Here is a 26052-nt window from a genome sequence, read left to right on the forward strand (position 1 = left end):
TTCAGTTTTCAGTGAGGGACACCGACAGGTGACATCAACGTTCCTCCCGCATCATGCACACGTGTCCCAGCGTTGCTTTCCTCCCAGCTCGCCACTGTTAACCATTGACTATTTACTGTTTACGGCCTTTTTGTTGGGAGATTTACTGCACCTGTTGTAAATGCTGTGAATAATACGCTGTGGTTTAAGCAATCAGCTGTTCTGAGTTATTGGATATTTTTCTAAAAGCCTTTTCATGTCGTGTATATGGAGTGCAATGATGTACAAGCTTTTAATGTGTTGACCAATCAATTCCTCGCGCCGAGAACAACTCACCGTTAGAAATGAGTAAATCAATCTTTTCATATCCTACTACAGAGAGGATTTGGGCCGGGATTTTGAGTGCATTTCTGTGTACTTCATACACAATTGTATGCGGTGATTGAAGGGGCTAATTCAAAGAATTTTTATCACTCCGACCAACCCTCTTGCAGTGTCATCTTTTTTTCTGCAAATTCCCCATAAAATGAATAGATGAGCAGTCTCCTTTTAGAGCATAATGGCTACATTAGAGTATGAGATGGATAGCAGATGAAAATCCTGTATCCTTCATGCACTCTTTCTCTTTCACTCAGTCACTCTGATCTCTTCTATCAATAGCGGTCCTGTTTAAAAGACCTTGCAGGCCACAGTGAAGTGTTCAGTTGAACCTCCCATAGACAGAGGAATGGGAACAGCAGAGGTGAGAACAATTTGAGCAGTAAATTGTAGAGTAACTGGTGCAGGATCGAGTGTTTCAGAGCCCGGCTTAGCTAATGCATGATTTCATGCAGGGGAAGCAATAATAGATTTGTTTTGTCTCTGTTTAAGTCTCTCCACCTTCATTGATTGCAACAGCCACACCCTCCTACCAGATTCACAGTGACAGCTCTTTTTTCCACCAAGTGAGATCATGCCGTTGGAGGCTGCGTGTTGTTCTCATCGGGGCCGACCACATAGTGCCAGTCAATATGTAAACAATGGCGGAGACAGTTTCTCATTGCCTGACATTTCTCATTGCTCGGCTGATGATTCATCTGAAGGGATGTCATCTCACAAAGTGTTTTCTGGGTGCACTGTACTTATGGTGGTTTCAATAATTCACCCTGTGATCTTTGCCCCGCCACATTCCCTGCTATATACTGTATATGCTAATATTGGAGGCCGTTCGAGGCCACTCGCGTCTTGTTTGGACTCTGATCCATAAATAAGCAACGATTGTTCAGTTCATGTGACCAGACGTGGAACAACAAGTTCTATACTGTTGCTAACTACAGCTACCTGTGTAAAAGTTAATATGTACGGAGGTTATCACTTTAAATCATAGTGGATAATTGTGCAGGATATATGTTGATGACGCTGTGTCCTATTGCAGTTAGTTTGCACTGCAAGCAAACCCCTTGAACTCATTTAGTCTGTTGAACATAGGAAGTAGCTCTATTCATGTTTAAAATAACTTGGCATCGCTAAAGGTAATAAATAGATAAAACATTGTGCATCTTGTTTTTTCATGTGTTCAGGTGCTTTGTAAGGACAGAGTCGGTTCTTATAGAATGCCTTTCCTTTTTTTATTGATGGCAAAATGTGCTATGCATGAATCAAACTTGAGATAAAAATGGATATCTATATATGGATATCTAATAATCCATACCAATGCAATTCCTCCATTCTCGATTCGATTCGATACCACGGTAAAAAACAAAAGGAAAACAATAATTCTCATGTATTTCAACATCTGCTCATTTATTGCCATTTGCATACTGGTTGTTGTTATGAAGTTAAACAGGTCATAATTCCCTCTCTATTATCTATTATATATTGCTGTCAACCATCTCCTTCAAACAACTACTTTTTCAGATTTCTCACCAAAATATAAATTTTACAAGATTACATTTGAACACATCATAATAGCATTATAATATATCTTTGCCTAATACTAATCTTTACTGAATAGAGCCTGAATGCATCATACTGTAAATCAATGTCACCTCCTGTTAACATTATCTGTTAGCTCTGCAGGACTGCGCTGCTCACCGGCTGCAAACCGCTAACGTTAACTAGCTCTTCTCCTGCCAATTTCAACACAGATTTGTAGTTCACAGTGTAGCATTATCAGGGAAAAAATAGGGTGCGTCCCCTGGATGCGTCGATTGTGAGTTTACTGCATCCAAAACCTATTTTTTTTTATCGACGGGGCACTGTTAGACCCGAGTCCTGGTGGTACCTTTGGTACTGCAGTCACGTTTTCAGAATTTTGGCCTCCACTTGGTACCGAAGTCGGTTCTTGTGACATCCCTATATAGGATTTACATATAATTTGCTGTAAATTTTAAATAATTTAATATGGCTTACTAATATTCCCATGGTAGGGCTGGTTGATAGAACTATAAAAATAACATTTCAGTATTTATAAAAGAGTACTCCACTGAAAAGCTATCTTTTTAGTATATAATGAGGAGGCGTCATCAAAGAAGGTTGTTAGCTATATTGTGGAGAAACTTTTTTTTACTACTTTTGTGTGCATTTTTGTAAGTATTCACAGAGGTAATTCATTAAACAACATAATGCAACATAACAAGAATATCACATAGTTCATCTGCTTATAAATACAAGCCAAAATGGTGTTATTGGAGTCAACAGGGTGAAAATACACAATATCCATACCAAACAGTGATGCTGGGTCAACTGTCTGTAGACAACCAACTATGGGGGCATTTTGTTTGTTAAACATTCAGCAATACATCTATTGTTTACTGACAACATAATAGGATTAAAGCATGTCATCTGCATTGTTTCTGTCCTGTAATTTAATTGGGTTTCCGCTACAGAAAATAAAAGAGAATTGCCATTGAATAATAATGACAAAATCAAGTGAGATATGTATTCCACTCGAACTCCAGCTGAATAAGAGTCGTAGCTTTACAGGAGGCAAAGATGTTCTTAGCTTTCATGTTCCGGGAGTGAAACCTTAGATATTTCCCTCCACTTGTGCTAATGTAAATGATTTGCATGGAGTTTGTCCCTGCTGATTAAGGCTGTTTGGACTGTTCTTCTTTGGAACCGTGCCAATTGAATTTTCTGCCTTCTAACACGCTTGGAGAGCGGGGAATATGGTTCTCATTGGGCCCGAGGCTTGATCTCCTTCTCGCCTCCCCCAATGCTTCCACATCACTCTGACAATTAGCGAGCTCGACCATCCCCAAATGACACACGTAATTAAAGAGTTGGCATTATAATTACAATGTGTTTATTGTCTGTTTATGGGTTTTGTGCAGTGCATAACGCACTGGGAGATTTCTTTGGTGTAAATGGATCGAGGGGCCGTTAATATACTTGGTGGTAAATGCGATTTCATGTGGTTAACATCTCGGTATCTCCTTTATCGGCCCTCTGACGGTTGCTCTGTTTGTTGCACACTACAACGCAATTTGGCCGACAGCAGAAACTGGCACCCGAAAAAAACAAATTATTTAGTCATGGGCTTTTAACGGGCACAACGGTAAATGCATGTTAAGTAAATGATGCAATTTATTCCCTTCTCCTCATTGCCAGGCTGGCTGCCACAGGACTTCTGCCAGCTTTAAATAAGTGGTACCCAGATGGTATTCACATGATGCCCACTTGGTTACAAAACGGTCCCGGGGAATAAAGCTGACTGCCACAACAACCGATGGGTCAGCCGGCGAGCCTGTTGCTTTTGCACTCTAGCATGCGCAAATGGGTTAATGTTGTGTCACTTTTGCTGGATTCTTTGGGAAGGTTGTATCTCAGGGGTCCTCGATGAATTGGAAAAGAGCGCCGTTAATGAGGAGGGCGGGATGGAGAGATAGGGGAGAGAGATTCTCTGCAGGAGTTCGGTTTTTCTTTTTTCTCTGCTAATGTCAGGCTTCTTGATTCCTCAGAAAAGAGCGAGGGAGGCGAGTGATGAGCTTTGCCTCTGGAGGAATATAAGTCTGTCAACATTTCTTTACCTTCCTATCTTAAAGAAGGCAAAGTCTCTTCTCTTTTCTTCGTCCTCCTCCTCCTCCTCCTTCTCCCCTGCAGCTGTGCTGGTCTCTGGGCTGGCTGTCTCCTGTAGAAGTGGTGAACTGTGTCATCTCCAGCCACTAACAACTAACAGCTGCAGCACCAGCCACCGCTGCAGATCGAGGGACAATGTGAAACTGATTTGCTAACGCAGAGAAATAAATAAACAAAGCCCCCTGGGAAAAAAAAAAAGAAACAACACCACAAACAACACACAGCTTATGCAAATGCCGGGGAAATGTGTTGGCGAATCGATAAGCCCTATTTGTGTACGAAGAGACCATTTTTACACAGAGATACCCATTACTAAGTTTTCTGTTTTATCTGCAGTAGCTACCCCCAAAACATCTGTTTAGTTTTTATCTTCCACAGTACATGTTAAACCCACGCATTATGATGAAACACAAACTATTTTGTTGTTGAGTTGTGACATGAACCGGGCAGGGTGCTCGTTGCTGTCCACGCATAAGACGCCAGATGTTCGAGGCAAAGTTTTTAGTCATTGTGGTGGGAGAGGGGTCAAACTGTCAGTAGGTTAAAGGTCGAACAGCATAAAGAAAACTGCAGCACCCACACAGTTAATTAGAGATGAGAGATTTATCGTGGAATGGTATGTTTATGTCACCGTGTTAAGTTCTTGCTGTTGTTTTGAGCCTTTAAAATATGAGTGTTCAGTCAGTTTGTTGCGAGACATGGCAATTTCTCTCGTGAGATATGTTTTTTTCCACAAATGAAAAATGAAATCTCAACAGCCCGTCCCATTGTTTAGCTTCTTCTCCCAGTCACCTTGTAATTGTTTCTGTGTCAGAAGCAGCTATTAGTATTGCTAGAAAATGGTAATGCTTTGAGAGACTCATCTCTTTGAGAGAATGGCTCTCTATCACACTCTCACATTCTTTTAAAAGGGAAAAGGAAGATGAATTTTGCCCATAAAGGCTGTATCACAAGGGCTTTTTATCCTAAATGGCTCTGGGGATTGTTATCTGTGGGAAGTGTGTCCTGCCTCCGTCGTGTTCAATCAAGTGTCCACTTAGCTGTGACTGGGAGTAATTGTTCCCAAGTGGGCCACACACTGACCTGTTAATGTCTGCGTTGACCCTCTAACCTTGTCAGCTCGTCTTGGGGAGGAGTTTAAATCATGTGGATCTCCTCCGCGTCTTTACGCTACCGGGTCAAGTGGGCGTCGGCCCTGAAAGACCACTCTCTTGTAATTGTCCCCAGCAGCATGGGTCAGCCATGGGTGTTCCCAAAGACCGGCTCTTATTAGATGAGGTACTGGGGGTGGTGTGACTTAATGGGTCAAGCCATTGATCCGATACAGCACCAACGTCCCCCCAGTGCAGTCTCTGCAATACCTGATCACTGGCTTGACTCCGGCTACATCCTAGATCCATCTCACCGACTTTATGGATGCCAGCTCGCAGTCTTTTCAAATATCATCTCTTGTTTGTGTATGACTTATTGTGCCCCTTATTTTCCATGCTCGGATTCGTCTATTTTTGATCATTTGAATAGGGGTGTCGATACTTTGGTACCAAGTTGATGCCAAAATTCTGAAAACGTGACGGTACTCGTTTTTCTACAGTACCGTAGGTACCGCCAGGGCTCGAGACTAACGGTGTCTCGTTGTCCCGGAGACGATAGAAAATGTGTTTGGGATGCAGTACACTCACTACTAGTACACTCACCCCAATTTTTTCCCTGTTGATGCTACATTGTAGGGCTGTCTCGAATACCATTTTTTGGGCTTCGAAGCTTTGTTGAGTAATATTTGAAGCTTCGCTTTGCTTCGTTGTGCGGCGTAGCGTGGTGCAGCAGGCTGACATGTACTTCATCTCCACCGTTTCAGTGCCCAGGGCAGTGCCGCTGTCGCTCTACTGTACACACACGCACCTCTACACACAACAAACAGCGATATCCGTCTGAGAATATCTAATAATAATTCATGTTGAATATGATTTGTGGGATTATTACTTATTTCATGGGCTTATTTTGGGATTTATACATCATTATAACATACTTATATGTAAAAATAACAACAAAAAAACGCAGCATTCGAAAAGTGATTTCGATTCGAAACGGTCAAAGCTTCGGAGCATTCGGGTCAGCCCTACTACATTGTGAACAACGAATCCGTGTTGAAATCGGCAGGACGAGAGCTAGTTAACGGTAGCTGTTAGCTACGTGCAGGACTGTGCTGCTTACGGTTTCTAACAGCTAACGTTAACTAGCTCTCGTCCTGCCGATTTCAAAACGGGAGATGCTATTGTTTTACATTATGATGCGTTCAGGCTCTGTTCAGTAAAAAGAGAGCATTAGGCGAAGGTAAATTCTATTATCATGATGTGTTTAGATGTAATCTTATAATATGTAGTTTTTGGCGAGAAACTTGAATGACCTTTTTACCTTCCTAACGAAAACATTACATTACATTTCTGGTATTGTGACATCCCTAGTTCCCCGTTGTAATTCATGGTGTAACATGACGACAACATCAACAAATATTTTCATATGTTGTGTTTTCAAATGTGCAGCAGGTGGCCCGTACTGAATATATATAGCAAAAACACCGTTTGGTTTCACCTGATGGGTGCTAATTTCCAACCCTTCTCATACCCCCTCAACGAGGATGGACAGCTTCAAATGCCTGTCTAGTTTTTGCCTTTAGACTCACAAATGAGTGGCAATTAACACACATGCTGCAAAGTGGAGTTTCCTCAGAAACTGACATCGTTTGTAATGTGAGTGAAAAGACGTGGATTACAACCACATGTTTCCAGAGAAGGGAGTGAGTGTTGAGCAGCTGGCAAGCAAAAAGGCCACAAAGTGAGAACAGTCAGAGGTAAAAATGTTTTAACTTTATGTCAGCGTCTTAAGTGTGGAGTATATCTCAAAGTGTTTGGTTGTTTAGTCTTTTTTTTATGGACTAATTACTCAATAAAACGTAACCACCTTTTAAAATCCAGTGCTTGTTAATTTGCAATAAAGACTCTAAAATCAGAGCTACCTCTTTAAGTGTATGCTATTTTAACTTCCCCTTTGTGAGACACATAAATCCCATCTCTTTTGAATCTTCTCATCAAGTAAAGTTAGTCGTATATGTGGGAGACATGGCAACCAGCTCAGGCTGGAGTCACTCTGTAGATCTCAAAGTGAGGGGACCTTTAAAAGCAAGTGCTCCTTTTGAGGGGTATGGGGGATAAAATAGCGCAGCCATAAATCCATGGTGGGGGGGTGGTTGTCTGTTGGGATCAACATATTTTGGGGAGTAATGACAGGGATGCAACCGAGTAATCAGAAGGGTCTTATCTGGGGCCGATGGCAGGCCCAGGAATGTGGCCGCCGGGCTGTGGAAACAACGGCTGCACTAACGGGGTTAGTTGAATTCCTCACTGGTGAATTACGAGGAGCTGGGACGTCGGCACTGTGGTTTGTTGTGTCTAGTTGGAGAGCTTGCGCGGCTACACACAGAAACAGAGTTATAGATTTTAGTTTTTGACACGCTTTCTCTTAGAGCGGGGGCCAATTAACTGGGAGCCGAATTGCTTCGCTGGAAGACGCAGCCACATTAAACAGCAAAGTGGTACACGCATATATCATAGGGCAACAAGCCACACATGCAGCCATGACTCCTGTGACAGGGACAAAACCAGAAGCCATCCATTCTGCTGCCTCATTTGCATGATCTGAACCCGTATCTGGAAGTCATTAGCATCTTTCTACTTGTTTATCTGGCTACAGATGAATGCTTTTGAGCGCAATACAAGGTTTTTGAATAAATAAAATGTTGTTTCACATGTTATGTAAAAAGCCATGTAATAATATATATATATATAAGGTGGAGACCACTGCAGGGTTTATAGGGTCACTGTATTACTGTGAGTACAGTCTCCAGAGTAATCAGACTTGTGGCGTCATACCATCATGTAGCTTCGTAGTGTGTTATAGAAGTTTGATGACCTTTTTATAGTAACTATCTCATCATGTTAGCTTGTTGTAATGAAATGTTTGTAATGTGTCTGTAATGTATTTAATAGTATTGTCACAATACTGGAATTTCTAATTCCGATATAATACCTTGAAAAATATTTATTTTCGCTACCACATGGAAAAGTTGACACCACGTCGAGGGCATCAAATTTTAGATTTTTATAAAAACGTGAATAGCAGTGTGTGTGTCAACTCGGAGAAAAGAGCAGTGTATCATTACTGTAGAACATGAGTATTGGAACCGTTTCAAATATTCCATATCGGAATCGATTCATGTAAGAATCGTGATTCTTAACTTCTACGATTCTGAATCGATTCACAACTTCCAAACATTTATAAAAAAAATAAATAATAATTTTCACACTTTTTTTCTTTTTCTTTTGTTCCGTACATACATGAACATCCGTACAAAATCAGACTTTCACACTATATAATATTCTATCTAATTAAAGTACAACATATGGACAGGATGACGGGAAGCAGCGTTCAGGTTTTAGTGTCAGATCGCTGTGATGTTTCCTGTTCTTTCACTAAATGTTTAACCTTTTGTGTCGATACCCAAATCTCAAAATGTCAGAAGATGTAGGTTTTAATCAATCTTCAGATTATAATAAATATTTTTGGGGACTTTTACTAAATGTCATGCGAGAGGAGCTCTAACAAAACAAAGTAGTTTTTTTTTGTCAGGCAACTAAAAAATATTTATTATGATCTGAAGATTGATAAAACCTACATCTTCTGACATTTTGAGATTTGGATATCGACACAAAAGGTTAAACATTTAGTGAAAGAACAGGAAACATCACGGCAATCTGACACTAAAACCTGAACGCTGCTTCCCGTCATCCTGTCCATATGTTGTACTTTAATCAGACATTTTATCTTTAAATGTTAAAATTGTAAGACATTTTCTTTGAGTTTTTTGATTCGGGAATTGTTTTGAATCTAGAATCGATTTTGAATCGGGAATTTTTTTACTCGATAATCAATTTGGATTCGGGAATTGTTTTGAATCGAGAATCGCATCGTGACCCCAGGAATTAAAATCAAATTGAATGGTTGGATACCGAAAGATTCACACCCTTATTTAAAACGTCATTGCTTATTTTTCTTATATAATATTTATTTTTATTGGGGAACTTTAAATAGAAAAAAATCTACAACTTGTAAATCCTGTAGTCAGTGGGAACAGTTACAGTAAGTCTAAATATCAGTTTTATCACAATTTACATCACATACACCTACATGAAATGAATGCTGCACGTTTTTTTTTTTAAACAAAGGGCAACTATGTGACATGTTTACCGCTTTAAGGTGACGAATGAACCACAGAAACTGCGACGCAACCACTTTTGCTAGTATTGTACACCATGCGTCCGTCATAGCGGCTTATCTGCATGTTCAGATATGAAAGATAACTTGGTATGCATGTAGGCCAGGCGATGCCAACAGGAATCGGTGCGTCACAACATATCAAATACTTGCGGCTGACGATGATAGATGATCACTTTTACTTTTGCCTGCTCTTATGTCATTTCTGTACATGTGGGCTCAGCGGACCAGGCCAGGGGCTTTCCCCACCTTTTCACTTCCTGTTTGTAATAGTTGTATCTTTCCCCTTCCTTCCTTCTCTCTCTCTCTCTTTCTCTCTCACTCTTTCTCTCTCTCGGTTTTGTGTCCTCTGTGACACCCCAGTGGTCCTGCCCTCAAGACTGTGAGCTGAGTTCTGATTGGAGGAATGGAGTGCCAGTCTGTCCTGCACCAGTGATCAGGGTATGTGGCAATCCTCCCACTAAGCCGTCTCTTATTTCATACAGTAAATGTTTGTCTGTGAAGTGACTCCAAAACGCTGTTCGGCCCGATTGTCGGGCTTATTTGTATCGGGCCATAATAAGCTGGAAGCAGATCCCAACAGACGTATTCTGAGCTTTTCATCACTTTTATTGCTCAGCTGTTTGTGCCAGTGAGCAGTGGATGGGAATGATAAAGACACAAATAGCACAGAATAGGGGCTGGATATTTTGGGAGAAAATATCTAATTATGATTTTACTGACCAATAATGCAATTATTTTGTATAAATGAAACTCCAGGACTGTGTTTGTGGAGACAGGCCTCTGAATTGCTGCCCACATATCTGAGTTTGCCAGCGATTTTTAAAAACATCTGGGTGGGACTAGCAGAGCCAATCAGGGCTACTTCCCAACTCCTAATCCTGGAGGTCCCGACTCCTAAGAGCTAATAAATGAATAAGCTTAAAACAATGATATGATATTCTTACATGTAACCAGAAGATCCTAACCAGGGCTCAACAGAAACTGATACCATTTTGAGAAATTGGCAACTAATTCTTGGCCTTTGGTTGCCGTTAGTGGCACTTCAAAATAAACACATTTATAATATTTGTTGCATTAGTGACTTAATATTGCTGTTACAGTCAGAACCAGACTCCGCTGCACATGCGTTTACTTGTGTGCGTACAGGTATCTGTTGTAGAGACGCTGGCGAAGCAAATCAAGTTGTTTGACTGTGGGGGTGAAACATCAAAGACGAATGTACAGATTGATTCAACTGACAAAGAAGCAGATGAACCTGAACGGAAAACAAAAAGGAAATTTGTGAAGTCTTTGGAGGCGAAGTACCCCGGCATCTTATTATAAGAAAGCTTTTATTCTTTTAGGTCACATTTTCATTATTAAACTGACATATAACTGCATAGTAGGTTATCTTAATTATTTAAAATATAAGGTGACTAAATATGGTAACCATATTTTCAGTTTCGGCAAACAAAAGCTGATGTCGGGTTGCCTACCTGGCAACCATCTTTAAAAGTTAGTGCTGAGCCCTGCTGACAGGGATCTGTCCACTCCGTCAGTCTAACTACCCAGCTAGCTGCACACTACCTGTCTTTGAATAATGTAATGATTATTTAGTGTATTTGGAGAAACACTCACCACTCTTTTTCCGACTTTTAAATATCTCTTTTGAATATCACAATAATACAGAAGTAACATTAATCAGCCCCAGTTACGTTTTAGGCAGCTTTTCTGGCTAAAACTTTCACCAATTGACTGGCTTCCAGCTCCTGAAATGGGAATTTTTGCTGGTTTTCTTAATCTTCTGTGAGAGTAAACTGACTGTTGTTAGGTTTTGTGCTGTTGTTTGGATAATAGAAGACATATTAAGACATCTCCTTGGGCTCTGGGAACTTGTGATGGACATCTTTTGCTATTTGCTGACACTTTGTAGACCAAACAATTAAAAGATTAATTGAGAAAATGATTGGTAGATCAATCGATAATGAAAATAACCGTTAGTTGCAGCCCCATTAGGCTCTAATTAAAGCTGGAAATGTTGCTCTTTCAAATAATGTTTTGATATAAAAATGATTAATTGTCCAGAACACTTGAAGATCTTCATCCTCAAAGTGCACGTTGAGCTCAGATGCTTTTGTTTTAGAAGTTTTTAGTGCTTGAGGGTATTTATTTATATTTATTATTTATTATTTATTATATATATATATATCTTTTGTTTTTTATCTTTTTAGTTAACTATTAATACAGTGTGCAAAGTAAGGGTATTTTCAGGTTAAATCTGCTAGGTCATTTTGTTATATTATTTGTATGATCTTGCCATTATAGTAATTATCTTGTAAATATATTAATGTGGAAATTAGTACACCAATACTTTAGGGGTATAAATCAAAAGTTTATATATTTTTTAAATTTTTAAATTATTTTATATAATATTATTTAAATTATTGGGACAACGATACGATATTTGCAAATCTACCACGATACGATTTCAATTTGATTCAATTCAGGGTCCTGCGTTCAATATGTGACGATATGATATGCCCATTTAACACAATCAATTTATTTATATCAATGCACAAAAAGCATAAAATATGATTTGACAATTATATTTCTGGGCTTTTCCAGGCATTTAAATGAAAAACAATATTTTTTCTTTGGGGGAATTTCAAAATAAAGGCGTATCTTAATGATATGTATCGATATTTTGCATTGATGTTATTGGATCGTTGATCATTTAATCGATATATATCGATCCAGATCGATGAATCGTTACACCACTACTATACTTGCAAACCTTTGCCAGTTGTAAATCTATGATAATAATAGTAATACTAATAGTAATATGAATAATGAATGCAGTTAATTGCATACGTGAAATCAATAAAATATGTTAATACATATTGCCCTCTACCTGAATGTTGCACCGTCAGCAGCTTTGTGTTCGTGACTCTCCTTTTGTTTTTTAATATCTTTGGCGTACCGTCGTCTTTCTGTCCCTCTGCTCACCTCTGTCTGCCCCGGGAGCCCTGATTGGCTGAACACTTTCTGCACTATAGTCTGGCTGCTTGCCAGCCGTGCTGCCAGTGGCGGCCGTGCCCCCTGATCAGAAGAGAATGTGACATTTGTGCAGAGGTAATGGAATCTGCGTGCAATTAAATCTCTGACTGTGAAGAGGAGTCTATCTCCTCCCCCCCCATCTCCTGCCATTGCCAGCAGCGGGGGGGGTCAGGCACAATGATGAAACCTTCCCAGCAGGCCCCCTCGCCGCACTCTCTCGTTCCCAATCTCCATGTCAGGTTGTGTTTTTTAACTTCGCCGCACTAGCCCTGCCTCTATCTGGCAATTAATTACACAAAACGTCCATTAGGAATCCCTCCAAATATTGCGTAAGAATTAATATTCAATTATAAAAATTACATTTACAGGGCTGCGACGTTACCAATGCTTTAATGAATTCTGCTGCAGGTGACAGTTGTTATTTTGTAGTGTTGGTTGTTTTTTGATAATTTCTTTTAGTAGAGAGCAAGACGGAGAGAAAGGAACAGAGGCAGAGGGCAGATTCATGCACGGCTGAGCAGAGGGTCATATCTCTGTCTCCGCTGCCCTGCCACTACACTTAACGCCTCATTTGTGGGCTTTGTGGCCAATGGCTTGAGTCTGTGATCTGTTGCCATAAAAGGCAGCTTTTCCCTCTCTGCTGATGGGGCACTTGCTTGTGGGTTAATACCAGACCCCCTCTATAGGAGGACTCATATCTAATGGATATGTGCATCCCATCAGGGCGGCTCATAAACATAAAAGTCTCTGCTGGTTGGGAAGGACAGAGCCACGCCATGCAAGCATTTCCCTTGAACTCGTGTAGGAGGGGTTCCTATCTGTGTTCCTTGTCCACACTGTGGGTGGACGGGGATGCAGGATATCCAGGTCAAGGTTTGGCTAAATCCTCCCTGTGCGGGGTCCGTCTAAATGGCACAATTTTAAGGCTGACCCACACTAAGAGATTTTTCAAATCTTAACAGATTCTGAAAATGTGAGAGAGTCCACACATAAAAAATAATTAATAATGACTTAATTAAAATTAACAGTTTTGCTCCTATAGTGTGTGATGAGCAACGATTTGGCCAAAACAGCACAACCACACACTAACAGATTCCATTCATGAACAATAGAGTCCCGACTAAACAAACTGAAATCTCGCAAAATCTCTCGTGATCAAACGTGACTTTAGTGTAAACATGGCGGATGATGGGCCGGAAGAATTAGCGATGTTTTTGCTCTACTCTGTACTGAAAATTCACGAAGAATGGATGGATGGATTCATTGAGACACGTTAAATAAACAGGTATTGTTGCCACAAATTAACAAGTTGGTCCTCCATTTCTGAGGTCCATCTTAAAGGCAGGGTTGACGATGTTATCCAGTCTACACTATTTGTTATATTGGTTGAAATGGTCTTTCAGCGACAGCGATCCATTAATTATGAGCTCTGAAAAAGGACCGGAAAAGAGCCGTCATCTGTAGCTGCTGTTAAATCCTGTAAAAACGTCTACCAATCACTGCCTCGCGGTCCGCTTGGGAAGATGCCTCCCTGCTCGTACTCTACCCTTGGCGTGCACCAGCCTGAACTCAAAGCGCGTCACCGCTGCAAGACTGGAGAATAGAAGAGATAACTCTGTGAAGTAGTTACGATGCGGCGGTGCTCGTGCATGTGTGTTTGTGTGTGGAGGTGCGTTGCCTTGGAAGGAGCACCGAGGGGAGGGGGTGGGTTTAGACAGAGCTCCTGAGGCGATGCTACTTTCAAATTATGCTAGCTTTCCAACATCGTCGAACCTATCTTTAATACTACTTTTTTATGCTTCGCATTTTGCATTAGCTCGTGCATTAGCCGCGGCCGCCATGACAATGGTGGTTGTACTTCCTTCTTCAGTCAGCTTGATTCTCAATTGGCTGTCGTTCTTACCCATGTAGCGGCGTCATCGGCTGTCCTCGGGGTTCCCCGCACACAACAGGATATCAGATCGTAAATATTGAACACGTTTAATATTTACAATCTTGAAATTGGTGCGGCCAGGACGAGCCGATTGGGGGATGTAAAAAACACTCTTAACAGACCTCACTCCACAGGAATATCTGGAAAGATAATCTTTAGAACCATCAAAAAATCGGGGCTTTGCTGACGACCGTTAGGAGGGCTTGACTCACGTGTAGCCGGTACCCGGCATTAGCTCATACTTCTGTGAATTGGGAATGCATGTTCCACTTCATTTAAACAGTTAGAGATTACATTTTATTTTTCAACATGCTGCCTGGCTTTAATGCGACTGTTTTTCTGTCACGTTCGACTCTCTTCTTTTTTTCACATTCAGCTTCTCTGGTAATGTATTTTGTCGTGATGAATTATTAATGTCAGCGTCGGTTGAAGGGAGTGTTGTCTCAGAAAATAAGAGGGTCACTCTGCTTCTCCTTTCTTCTTCACCCAAGGGTTAACTTGAACCAACAATCAAACGAACCTCCCTGTTTCCTCGCTGCACCGCGGGTCGTAATGAAAGCTGCTAAACATCCTGCTAAACAAATGCAACGCAGGCGGCTCTCTCTGTTTTCCTCTGTGTTGCAGACGGCTTGTTGTGTGATACAGAGGAAAAGGGCTTCGCTCGGGGAAGGAGAGAGAAAGAGGCTCACTCCATTAGTGTCGTTCGAATGGCGAATTAGATCAGTCTGACAGATAGATGCGGAAAATTGTTTTAATTGTATAATTATCTGCGGCTGGCCACTTGTGCGGAAAAGTGCTGTGATGTGGGTGAAGGCCAGGGAAGAGCACATTTTGGTGCTTATTTTGTCTTTGTACAGGAAATGAACAACAATCGAGGGGTCCTGAGGATAAAACATAAACACACCCAAACTCGCAGACACTCTCACACCCTCCCCCGGGCAGGTTGTGACATGCTCAGTGAGATGCTGCTCTTTAAAGTAATGTGTCTGGCCAGTGAGACTTCTCCTCAGGCACAGTGGAGGACGCCTGTAACCGTCTGATCAACATGGCACAACTTAAACCCAAACAGCTATGAAGAATGAAGAGAGAAGTCGCTTAATCACAGACAGCTCATTTCTGATAAAGATGTAAAATGCAAGACTGCGGACAGATGGCACTAAATCTTTGGCTTTATATCCGTCTACTGTTTTTTTTTTTTTTCCTCTTCTGCAAAACATTTCCCATGATTGAGTTTGCATGAAGTACCCATCTTAACTGCCAATTTGGTTGGAAAATAATAACAGTTATCATCTCTTCCTGTTTCAAACAGCAAGGGGCTATAATACTGCAGCAACTTGTTGTATGCAGAATGTTTAACTGTGAGACTAATTTATTTTACTCCTACTTCCTTTATCCTTTTTTCCCCCCTCAGATTATTGTTTTTATGGTTTTGAATAGAAGTAGTGTCGCATTGCATCCTTTGCACGTAGAATGTCATCACTGTTAAAACAGTAAACTGCTTAGAATTAAATGCTGCGGCTGGTATAACAATGGCTCTGTGTATGGATTAAAGAGTTTAGGGCTGGGGATGTCCTCATCTTAATCCCAACTAAACTAATATTTTGCTTTTGATCAGTGAAAAATGTGTTGATTTAATTGGCAGTTTTATAAAATATGTATCACCACATTTGATGTCCTGTAAATATACATTTTGCAAATGTTTATATTAAGGGTGTCGTGACGGTATTGACGATAACTGTGATATTTTAAAAATGAAATATTTATGTCATGTTAATAATACGCATATGATGATATTGTGTAAAAAGTTCAGCGCCTCTTAAATCACACTTTTGTACAGTTATGGTTACAGACTCTCTCTCCCCCTCCCTACACTCGTATTTTGAGTGTGATTCACTTGCCAAAAAAGAGACCAAATGCATAATAAAAAAATGGGCTGTCAATCGATTAAAATACTTAATTGTGATTAATCGCATGATTGTCCATAGTTACTCGCGATTAATCGCAAATTAATCTGTTCAAAATGTACCTTAAAGGGAGATTTGTCAAGTATTTAATACTCTTATCAACATGGGAGTGGACAAATATTCTTGTTTTATGCAAACGTATGTATATATTTATTATTAGAAATCAATTAACAACACAAAACAATGAAAAATATTGTCCAGAAACCCTCACAAGTACTGCATTTCTCATAAGAAATATGCTCAAATCATAACATATTATCGCGTTAACTTCGGACATTATTATTATTTCAGATTTTCTATAGATATCGCAATAATAACGTTATCGTGAATTCTTTTGGCCACGATAATCGTAGTGAAAGTCTGATATCGTGACAGCCCTAGTGTGTATACGACCATTGAGATTTCACTAACCATTACATGTTTATCTAACATACAGGCACCCATACAGAGAGCATGTAGAAGTGCCTCACAGTCTTGACAGATCAGTTACTGAATGGTTTTTCAAGTCTGGTGGGCAAAGCTAAGCCCAGGCCAAACACTGATGCGCTGCAGTCAGCAGCTGCATGCAATTTTCAGCTCAACTCATTCGAGTGTGATAAAACAATGTGCTGGAGTGACTGTGGGCCTGGATGCTCGCACTCTTGAAGGAAAAGTTGAGATAGGAAGGCAACAGTATGAACAATAAGTGGAGCGGATACTGTATAAATTCACTTCATTGAGTGGTTGTTTGTTTCTGTAATCCAAAAACAATGGGCCTCATGCAGCAACATTCCCTTCAAAAGACCAGTGTGTAACAATGGTGATCTATTGGAAGAAATTGAATATAATTTTAATAGGTGTGTTTTCTTTAGTGTATCATCTGAAACTAAGAATCGTTGTGTTTTCATTAGCTCAGAATGAGACGTTTATATCTACATAGGGAGCGGGTCCTCTTCACGGAGTCCGCCGTGGTTTCTACAGTAGCCCAGAACAGACAAACCAATCCTGTTAACATTTCTTGTTTGGTCTGGAGTCGATAACGTTACTCGCTCCCTTCGCAACCGCTCTCTCTCTCTCTTGCTTCACCACTCACTTCCCTCGTACACACACACGCTGCGCACTGGCTCTGCTCCAAATGGCTCTAGAGTGCGCCATTTGCGTTTTCCGTAGCTCTCCAACACGTTTGGCACACAGGAGAGGCTTCAGTTGGTTGCAATCTCCTCACCTCACCGCCACAATTGAATTTTCCGCATTGACAACTATGCACACCGGGTCCGGTGCGAATTATCCGTGTTGCCGCGTTCCATTTTCGGAGTTTCCTCCTAAATAGTGCCGTGTCCACACTAGGGATGCTAATTTAGAAAAATGTTCTTAACCGATAACCGACCCTGTTAACTGATTATTAACTGTTAACTGACAAGATTTGTGCCTCGCATGCAGCGGTGTACCAGCCAACTGAATCCCCAGTTCACCCGTACGGGAGCATATGCTGCGTTCACTGTCTCCAGTTCACCGTCCGGGAGCGTTAACTTAGCAGATAGATAACTTAGATGCTGCCTGTAGTGTCGCGGACATGCAGCCACTTTCCCAGTAAAAGTCTCCACCGTATAACCGTTTTAACCGATAGCGTTAATCGGTTAAGATGCTTAATGTCGGTTAACGGTTAAACGGTTAATTAGTAACATCCCTAGTCCACACAACAGAAACCTATCCAGACAGAGAATGTCTAAGAGGCTAATGTTAACTACACAATACATAAACTACTCTACTACTTTATTCCTCAAATTTTTTACTTTTGTTTCCTTGCGTTGGACAAACAATTTGTGGACTTTGAAAACAGGATGTTTTTTTCTTATCTTTGACCACTCGTAAAATGATCTCTTACCTAAGAGAAGAGCAAACATAAGAAAACATTGGTCAATCCCAGAAATCAGTGTGTGCTAAAAAAATAAGAACAAATTGAGGATATGAACAAAAATAAGAGAACATTTGTTTATATATCTCTTCCTGCATGAGGCCCATTTTATCCTGTAATACGCAGGTTAGTTTGTCATCACAACAAGCGTGCCTTTGATACTTAATCAAATGACAGATATTCACACACTGAGCCGGCGTGTTGAGAGTCTTGCAACACAAAGCAATTCATGGACTGAGAGCTTGTCGTGTCTCAGTTGTCGCCTTCGTCATGCTCCGTTGCTCAGTTGCATCTCCTGTGATAATGCACAGGGGGATTAGCAGGTAACAAGGCAGCAGCGCTCCTCTGAGGATGTCGCGCGTGGCTCTGAGTGTCTTGTACAGTGCTACATAAACGGAGGGGGGGTGCGGGGGAGTACCGCCAAAACGGTGATTTCCCGGCTACACGGGGAGCCTCCTCCTGGATAATGTAGTAATGAAAGGTGACAGGAAGGACTCAGGGTCTGGAACGAAGCCGGGGCAGCTGGTCAGAGCAGGAGAATAGGAAGCGGCGTGCACCCGGGCTAAAGTGCAGCGAGAAGCAAATTAAAGCTCATATCTGCCATCTCCCTCGCCTCCCTGCACTTTCCTGTTTGGACTTGAAGGTGATTGGGAGCCAAGGCGGTGACAGTTGACGGAAGCTGCGCGGAGGAGAGAGTATTTATTTACAGTGAGATGCAGCGATGCTTGTTCAGGATGCGGTTTCACGCAGGATGTGCCGTCCCCCCCCCACCTCCCTCTCTTTCTCTCCCCCCCACCCCCCTCCACACACACACACCTCCTCCCATCTTTCTCATCTCCACCCTCACACTACAATCCCCAGGTTTGATGAAGAATGGGAAGTGGGTTATTGGGGAGGAGGGGGTCGGGCCAGTATTGTGTAAGAGGCTGGGTTCTGGATACAGCCAGCAGAGAGCTCACTCAGCATGCCTTCCTGCCGGGCCCAGGAGGTGGTACCAAAGTCAACACAGGTCACTGACATAAGGGAGTGTGAGGCATTAAGATTGCATTGTGTGACACAGATTGTCTTTAGCAAAAAGGAAAACGGGTGTCTATGTTTGAAGTCGAGAAAATTGAGCCCACGAGAAAGTGTAAAAGAGAGGGTGTGTTTTAAGACGGTCCAGAGGAGAGTGCGTGAGTACCCTGCCAGGAATTCCACCTTGTAAAGCCGGCGTTTTGTGGGGGGGGAGGTGGAGGTGTGTGAATCCCAGTAATTATACTTTACACTGTGGTTGCTGCAGTACAATTACCTTTGTCGTCACCCTACAATACAGTTTTCACATTACGGTAAACTGCCCATTTTAAAGATGTGCGCAACATTATGTCATACCACCCAAGAGTAGACGTGCAGGAAATTTGCCTTAATTAGTCAGATGGAATTTTTTTTTTTTTCACCTGGCCCGTCCTTGGCTTTCATCTGGTGGGATGTTGAGCATGCGAGTGTGCTGCAAAGGTGAGCCACGCAGATCTCTGCCCACTAGCTGTCATGTCGGCATTAATCCTCCCCAAAGTTTCAAAGGCAGGTTTTATGACCTGCCTTACGGCCTCATCGATGTGGACAGCAGCGCCGTCTAAACTCTGGAGAACCTGCCACATAAAACGCACATCTGTTAAAGCCTAAATTGTAAAACAGCCCCCACGTGTCCAGGCAGCGTTGAGTTAATAATACACTCAAAAGTACAGCTTTTAACACTCCCCGCAGCAACAACAGCACCAGCGATTGTCTTATATTCACTTCTTCTGATCAGCTCTTGTATCTTTTTCTTTTGGCCATTATACTTTTATGTCTTTTTCAAAGTTTTTGACCTTTTTTAACAGGATGTTATAGTCAAGAAAACTGTAGAAAGCTAGCAGTGTCTTTGCTGGAATTAGTTTAGGTATAGTGGGGCTATGAGAGAATCTATTTCTAATCTATTTAATTTTACAGTAATGGTGAAGCAGACTCTGGCATCCAATCTGAAATGCACATTTGACAATAATTAAAAAGAAGCGTGACCATCTGCTTAAAATCTATCCCGTCTTTGTGCTATTATCTACTATCTACTATTGGATGCATTTAATCAAGTCAACTTTTAGTAACACCACCTGACCTTGCAATTATTTTCATTGTCAATTAATCTGTCGATTATATTCTGGATTAATCGATTATTGCTTGGTCTATAAAATGTCAGAAAATGGTAAAATATGTTGATCAGTGTTTCCCAAAGCCCAAGATGACGTCCTCAAATGTCTTGTTTTGTCCACAACTCAAAGATATTCAGTTTACTGTCGTAGAAGAGTAAAGAAACCAGAAAATATTCACATTTAAGAAGCTGGAATCAGAGAATTTTGACTTTCTTTTTGCAATTTTGTTTTATTAATTATCAAAATAGTTGCTGATTAATATAATAATTGAAAACGAATCGATTAATTGTTGCAGCTCTACATTAAACAGCTTGATTTCCAGTGACAGAATGACCCACAGATAGTGATAAATACAACAATAATAGAGGGTTGCCGTGGTGCTAAGAAGTCAGGCGTAGCAGGCTATTAGCATTACCAAATAATAGCAAGCATTATGCTCAGTCTTGAGGTTTAGCACCACAGTCCAAATACTATTAAAAGATCTGTTGTAACTCATGAGTGATGCAACTTAAATAGCAGTTGTCATTACAGGGACACAGTTATTACGCACTTTTTTTCAGTTTAGCCTCTTTGAAGAGGAAGTGTGGTTTCTCTCTTTAAGGTATTCAATCATTGCTCTTATCAGTGTACTGTATGTGTGTACTGTACAGCTCACTCGACCCTCGTGGGTTAGCTGTGTGCCTTCTTAACATAAATCTCAGGGCTGATTTGAGGTTTGTTCAAAGACATCTGCTGCTGCTGCAGTTCTGTCATGTTCATCGTGTTGTAAGGGGGCCGGTCCAGTCACCATTCCTGTGTGGAGTAGCCATGACATGCAGATGTTGTTGGTGGGTGGGGGTGGGGGGTAGTAACAGAACTAATAATTATCATCATTAAACCTGTTGCAGTTACAAGCTGTATTAGTTCATAGATTAGAACCTAATCTATGAATTTTTATAGATTTTAAAAATTAAAATATCATGTGTTAACTATGAAGCTTTTTATAAAAAACAATTTTTTTGTGTCATGATGATTTAATGAATGTATTTGAAAACTTTTCACGGACCCCACTTTAACAATCAAACAACAGTTGCAGACTGTGTTATTAATTAGTCCATATGAGTTGACTGTATGATCATTAGAACACATCAAACATGCTTCTCCTTTGTATAAAGGCACATTTAAGAGGGTTAAAGTATAGCACAACCTGTTGTAATACCACTTTTTACACTTTGTATACACTTCACAGATGGATGTGATTAAAAATATTTTTCAGCCTGACATAAAATGCTTAAGCTCTGTTTATGGTTTACTGTCTGACTGACAGCAATCAGAGCAGTGGACAGCTAATATGAATTTCATATTGCATTTTTGAATTATTAAAAGGTTTGAGTGAATCTGTAATATTTGTATTTATCTCACTAAATATCTCAAACCTGTTGAAAAACAAGTGAGTTTAGCCAACACTGAGAAGGTCAGATCAATTCCAGATTGTGTTGTTAGTAGGCCTGTGTATCGCCAAGAATATGGCAATACGATACGTATCATGATACACGGGTTACGATTCAATATATTGCAATTTATCGCAATACTCTAAGCAAGGCGATATATTGCAATTCTTTTTAAATATAATTTTATGAAAACTGTCATAGTAAAAAGAACACACCGCCATATGCAAAACATGTTTTATGCAATCGGAACAGTGGGATCTGCATTTACATTTGTCACAGTCCCTGTAACATCCAATATCAAAACACAAAATGAGCCATGAATCTTGTAATGTAAACTCTTCATTAAAAATCGAGTGTTTTTGAGAATCGACACAGTATTATAAAACGTAATATAGCGATAGTCCAGTGTATTGATATCCTCTTACACCCCTAATTGTTAGCCTAAGTGTTTCTATCAGGTCAAAAGATCCAGCTACATTACCTCTAAAGGCACAGAGGAAACAGTCTTTTTCTTTATTTTCTGCCTTGTGATGCTGCCTGTAATTGATAATGACAACACGGTTCCATCTTGCATGAATCTGCAAAGATTTGTTATTTACCGCGATAGCGGCGGCTCTGTTTGAGTGTAAGCGGGGTCGCAGCCTAATTGATGTTTGGAAGATGAGCTCAATTGGATGAGTCATTAGTCCTATTACCAGAGCTTTATTAAATGCCCCAAAACCAAAAAAGAAAATCTGTTGTGGAATATTTCCTTCCTAGGATAACAGGAGGTTGGATTGGTAAAAGGCAAATAATATATGTGTGAGATTGATCAGTGAGTAGCGACCCCATTATCTCCTGAGATGTTAATTACACTGTGCTCAGCTCGCATGTCAAAAGGCAGATAATTGAAGAAGGTAAAAGATGTGCCACACTTTATTTATGCTGTCACATGGAGCTGGTGGAAGATCCTCTCTCTCTCTCTCTTTCCTCTTCTTTCTTCTCTCCTTTTTTTTGGTCTGTGATGTATTTATTGTTGGGTAATATTACATTGTCAGAGTTGATCATTTTTGCAAGGATATTATTCACGCTCATTACCGCAGCGTGTGTGTGTGAATCTTCTGTCCTGTCTCTGTATTCTTTGTCCTTTTAAAGCTCCTATACTCAGATGCTGCACGTTTCTAGCTTGATTTACTTTTACATTCAGCAGTTTAAAAAAAAAAAAAAAATATATATATATATATATACATATATATATATATAAGTTTCTCAAATGTAAACCTGCAGTCACACTAGGGCTACACGATTATGGCCAAAATTCAAATTACCATTATTTTGATCACGAGTATTTATAAGGGTCATAGATTTTAGGGGCAAGATATTTTCATTTCACTTTCACATTTAAGTCAACAGAGCACTGCTTTCACTTCCATGTTGTGTTACATTCCTGCTAATGTACAAATGTTCCCATCAAAATTAGACTTTAATAAGGTTCTTATTCACCCTGAATTCACTGCATTTTCAGTTTCATTACTCTTAAACTCTGAACTGCAGAGGAAAGTTCGGGAAAGTTTTTCACAGGCGGCTGCTGCTGCATAGGGGTGTAAGAAAATAATGATACACGTGTATCGCGATATTATGTGTTGTGATATTATATCAATCGTTTTTTCAATTAACCTCTTAAAAATCCGACCGCCCACTGTCGGGCCCGGCCGCTATATGATCTTTCGGAGGTTGTAGCGGGCTAAATTTTAGAGCTAGAGTGAAGATACTGGCATCATATGAAACTAGAAAACCTAATGTCATACTAGCTTGTTGCGAAGGAGGCTAAATAATGCTCCGAAGTTACTCAAAATTGTCTAGGAAAAACTTAAAATTAAAATTGAAAAATCGCAATATATCACCTTGCTTACAGTATCGCAATATATCGCAATATATTGAATCGTTACCCCTGTATCATGATACGTATCGTGTCGCCAGATTCTTGCCAATACACAGCCCTACTGCTGCTGCAGGTTGGGCATGCAGTGGCATGACGGCTCCCCAAAAGTGAAGCCAAAACATCTGGATCGCCCCCTGGTGGCCGGCTTTTTGTTTAGGAAGCGCTTGATTTGAAATGCAACAGAGTTTTCTATGAGCGGAGAATGCATTTTAAACATCAATATCGCAGTCAGTCACGTTCATTTAATTGTGGGAAGTCAAAATGATTAATATTCGTTTAATTGTGCAGCCATAAGTCACACTGATATTCGGCCTCTGTCTGAAAATAGACAGTCAGGCTCATATAGACCCCACACTGAGAGAAGTTGTAACTCTGCAAAAAGAAAAGAACAAAATTATCATTCACTGTATTACGGAGAAGTTAGTAAGTACAATCTTGCCTGGTTGTTGTAATCCATAATGTGTTACAGTGACTACAGCTGCCAGATGATGACAGCAAGAGGGGTAAAGCAAAACACAAATGTAAAAAGAGAGGAATAAAGAGGATGGAGTCGGTCTTAGTACGTAACAGTATCTGTCAGAGTGGTCCTCTGAAGTCACACTGAGGTGGGAGGGCCCAAAAAGCACCAGAAACCCTCTTTTAAAATGTCTGTTGTTTCTGTTCTGAAAGTGTAGTTCCCCCATCTGAGTAGCTTTGTGTCTGTAAACTTCCTATTGACAGTGTATGCGCCATAGGGGACACGCCGTACCTAAACAAAAAAACAAAAAAAAAATCTTGTTTGTCATTTCGCATGCTTATAGAGATAGCGTCAAAACTCAGTTTCCTGTGGTTTCCTGTGGAGAACTGTGGTGTCTCTGTGTGCTGCAATTTACAAGTGCACGTGAACGCTGTCTGCACTCACAAAAGCGAATGTGCACAACAGAGAGACACACAAACACACACACACACACACACACACACACACACTCCTGAGTCCTCTTCTCCTTTCTGTGTTGACATCATAACTCGGGGAGGGGGGGGGGGCGGAGCCTTGAGGGAGTGTCCAGACGGTGGTCATCACACCTCAGGGGGCTGATGGACAGCCGCTTCACAGATGATTTAGTGCATCACCTGGTGGACACTGCTAAGAATGAGCACAGCAGGATGAAAAAAAACTACATTCACAACATATATCTATACAGCCTGGTGACCTTAACGCTTTACGTCGCTTCAGACTTTTTCCTGGTTTAGTAGTTTACTTTCACTCATTTGTATATGTGCTCTTTTTTCCCCTGTCAATGACATCATCACACCAGATTATGATACTGATTAGGGGCGCAGATTAAAAAGAAAGGGAACATTTCAACTCTTATGTAACAGTGGAAGAGGACAAAGACGAAGGTCCAGAGTGTTGAAAGAAGAAACAGTTTAAAGCCCTCCTCTTCCTCACAGGAAACTCAGCACAGAGGGCCGTAGTTCACCTTTGCCCTAACATCAGGAGCCTTTTTCTTTACTGTTGTTTGACCTATATCTAAAATCCATTAGCATCTTTCCACTTGTTTATCTGCCTCGCCAGCAGACCAGAAGGCTCCATAAGGCAGACAATGAACTTCATTGGATTGCAAGGTTTTATGGTATTAAGTTTGAAGTGTTTTTCCTCGTTTTGGCCACTTTTTGTGTACCAGAGAAAGACCTCTGCTCTCCTCCGATGCCAGACAGCAGTATTTTGCCGTGGCAGAGCAGCCTTATCTGCGCTCGAGGTCTGTACTTTAATGGGCTTTATTGATCTAAACAACATCAGGGGTTGCGGTGATGTTATTAAGGCAGAGATAACTTATGTGTAATTCCACTCCAACAATATATTAGCCTTTTATTGGTCTAAATAACTTTGCCTTTTAGACAGTAATGCACCAGTAAGTCACAGCGGCTCTTCATGTCGGCAGGATCTTAATAAAGCATTTCCTCTGGACATCCTGCTGCGGAGAGAGTGAAAAACGACAGGTTAAAAGGCATGCTGGGAAGTTTCCATGCCATCACTGTAAATTATCTCTTTTGAATACATAAATAAAGCTAGCAGTGAGCTGTGAACGGGCAGAGAGGGGTGGATTGGTGGAAGTTTGTACAGATGTGTTCCAGCGCTTTCTCTGTTTCACACATGGAGGTCCTGAGAGGAACGCTGCAGGTTCCAAAAGATGAACTGTAACATCATGTAGGCAGTAGCAGACCAGCGTTGTTACCATATGGCTATATTTATTGCTGAAATAGTGAGCTGTTAATCTAGATTAAACAGTTTATGAATAAATAATTTGAAGTGGTGGTCATGTTAAAGGGTAACTTTGGTATTATTCAACCTTGACCCTATTT

The 26052-nt window shown here is 40.7% G+C and overlaps 1 protein-coding gene across 12 annotated transcripts in view; it reads left to right on the forward strand.

Annotated features, from left to right (window-relative positions):
- foxp1b (forkhead box P1b) overlaps positions 1–26052 on the forward strand; it is a 197482-nt gene that overhangs the window by 13364 nt on the left and 158066 nt on the right. For 9 of the 12 annotated variants that reach the window (XM_074648677.1, XM_074648061.1, XM_074648761.1 and 6 more), the window contains exon 1: positions 9786–9806. The gene's annotated coding sequence lies outside the window, so the exon portion shown is untranslated. Of the gene's footprint in view, positions 1–9729; positions 9808–26052 lie in introns of those variants that run through there. The other 3 variants (XM_074648161.1, XM_074648844.1, XM_074648331.1) reach the window with 2 other exon arrangements.

The sequence above is a fragment of the Sebastes fasciatus genome, chromosome 1 (assembly GCF_043250625.1).
Source record: "Sebastes fasciatus isolate fSebFas1 chromosome 1, fSebFas1.pri, whole genome shotgun sequence".
NCBI lineage: Eukaryota > Metazoa > Chordata > Actinopteri > Perciformes > Sebastidae > Sebastes > Sebastes fasciatus.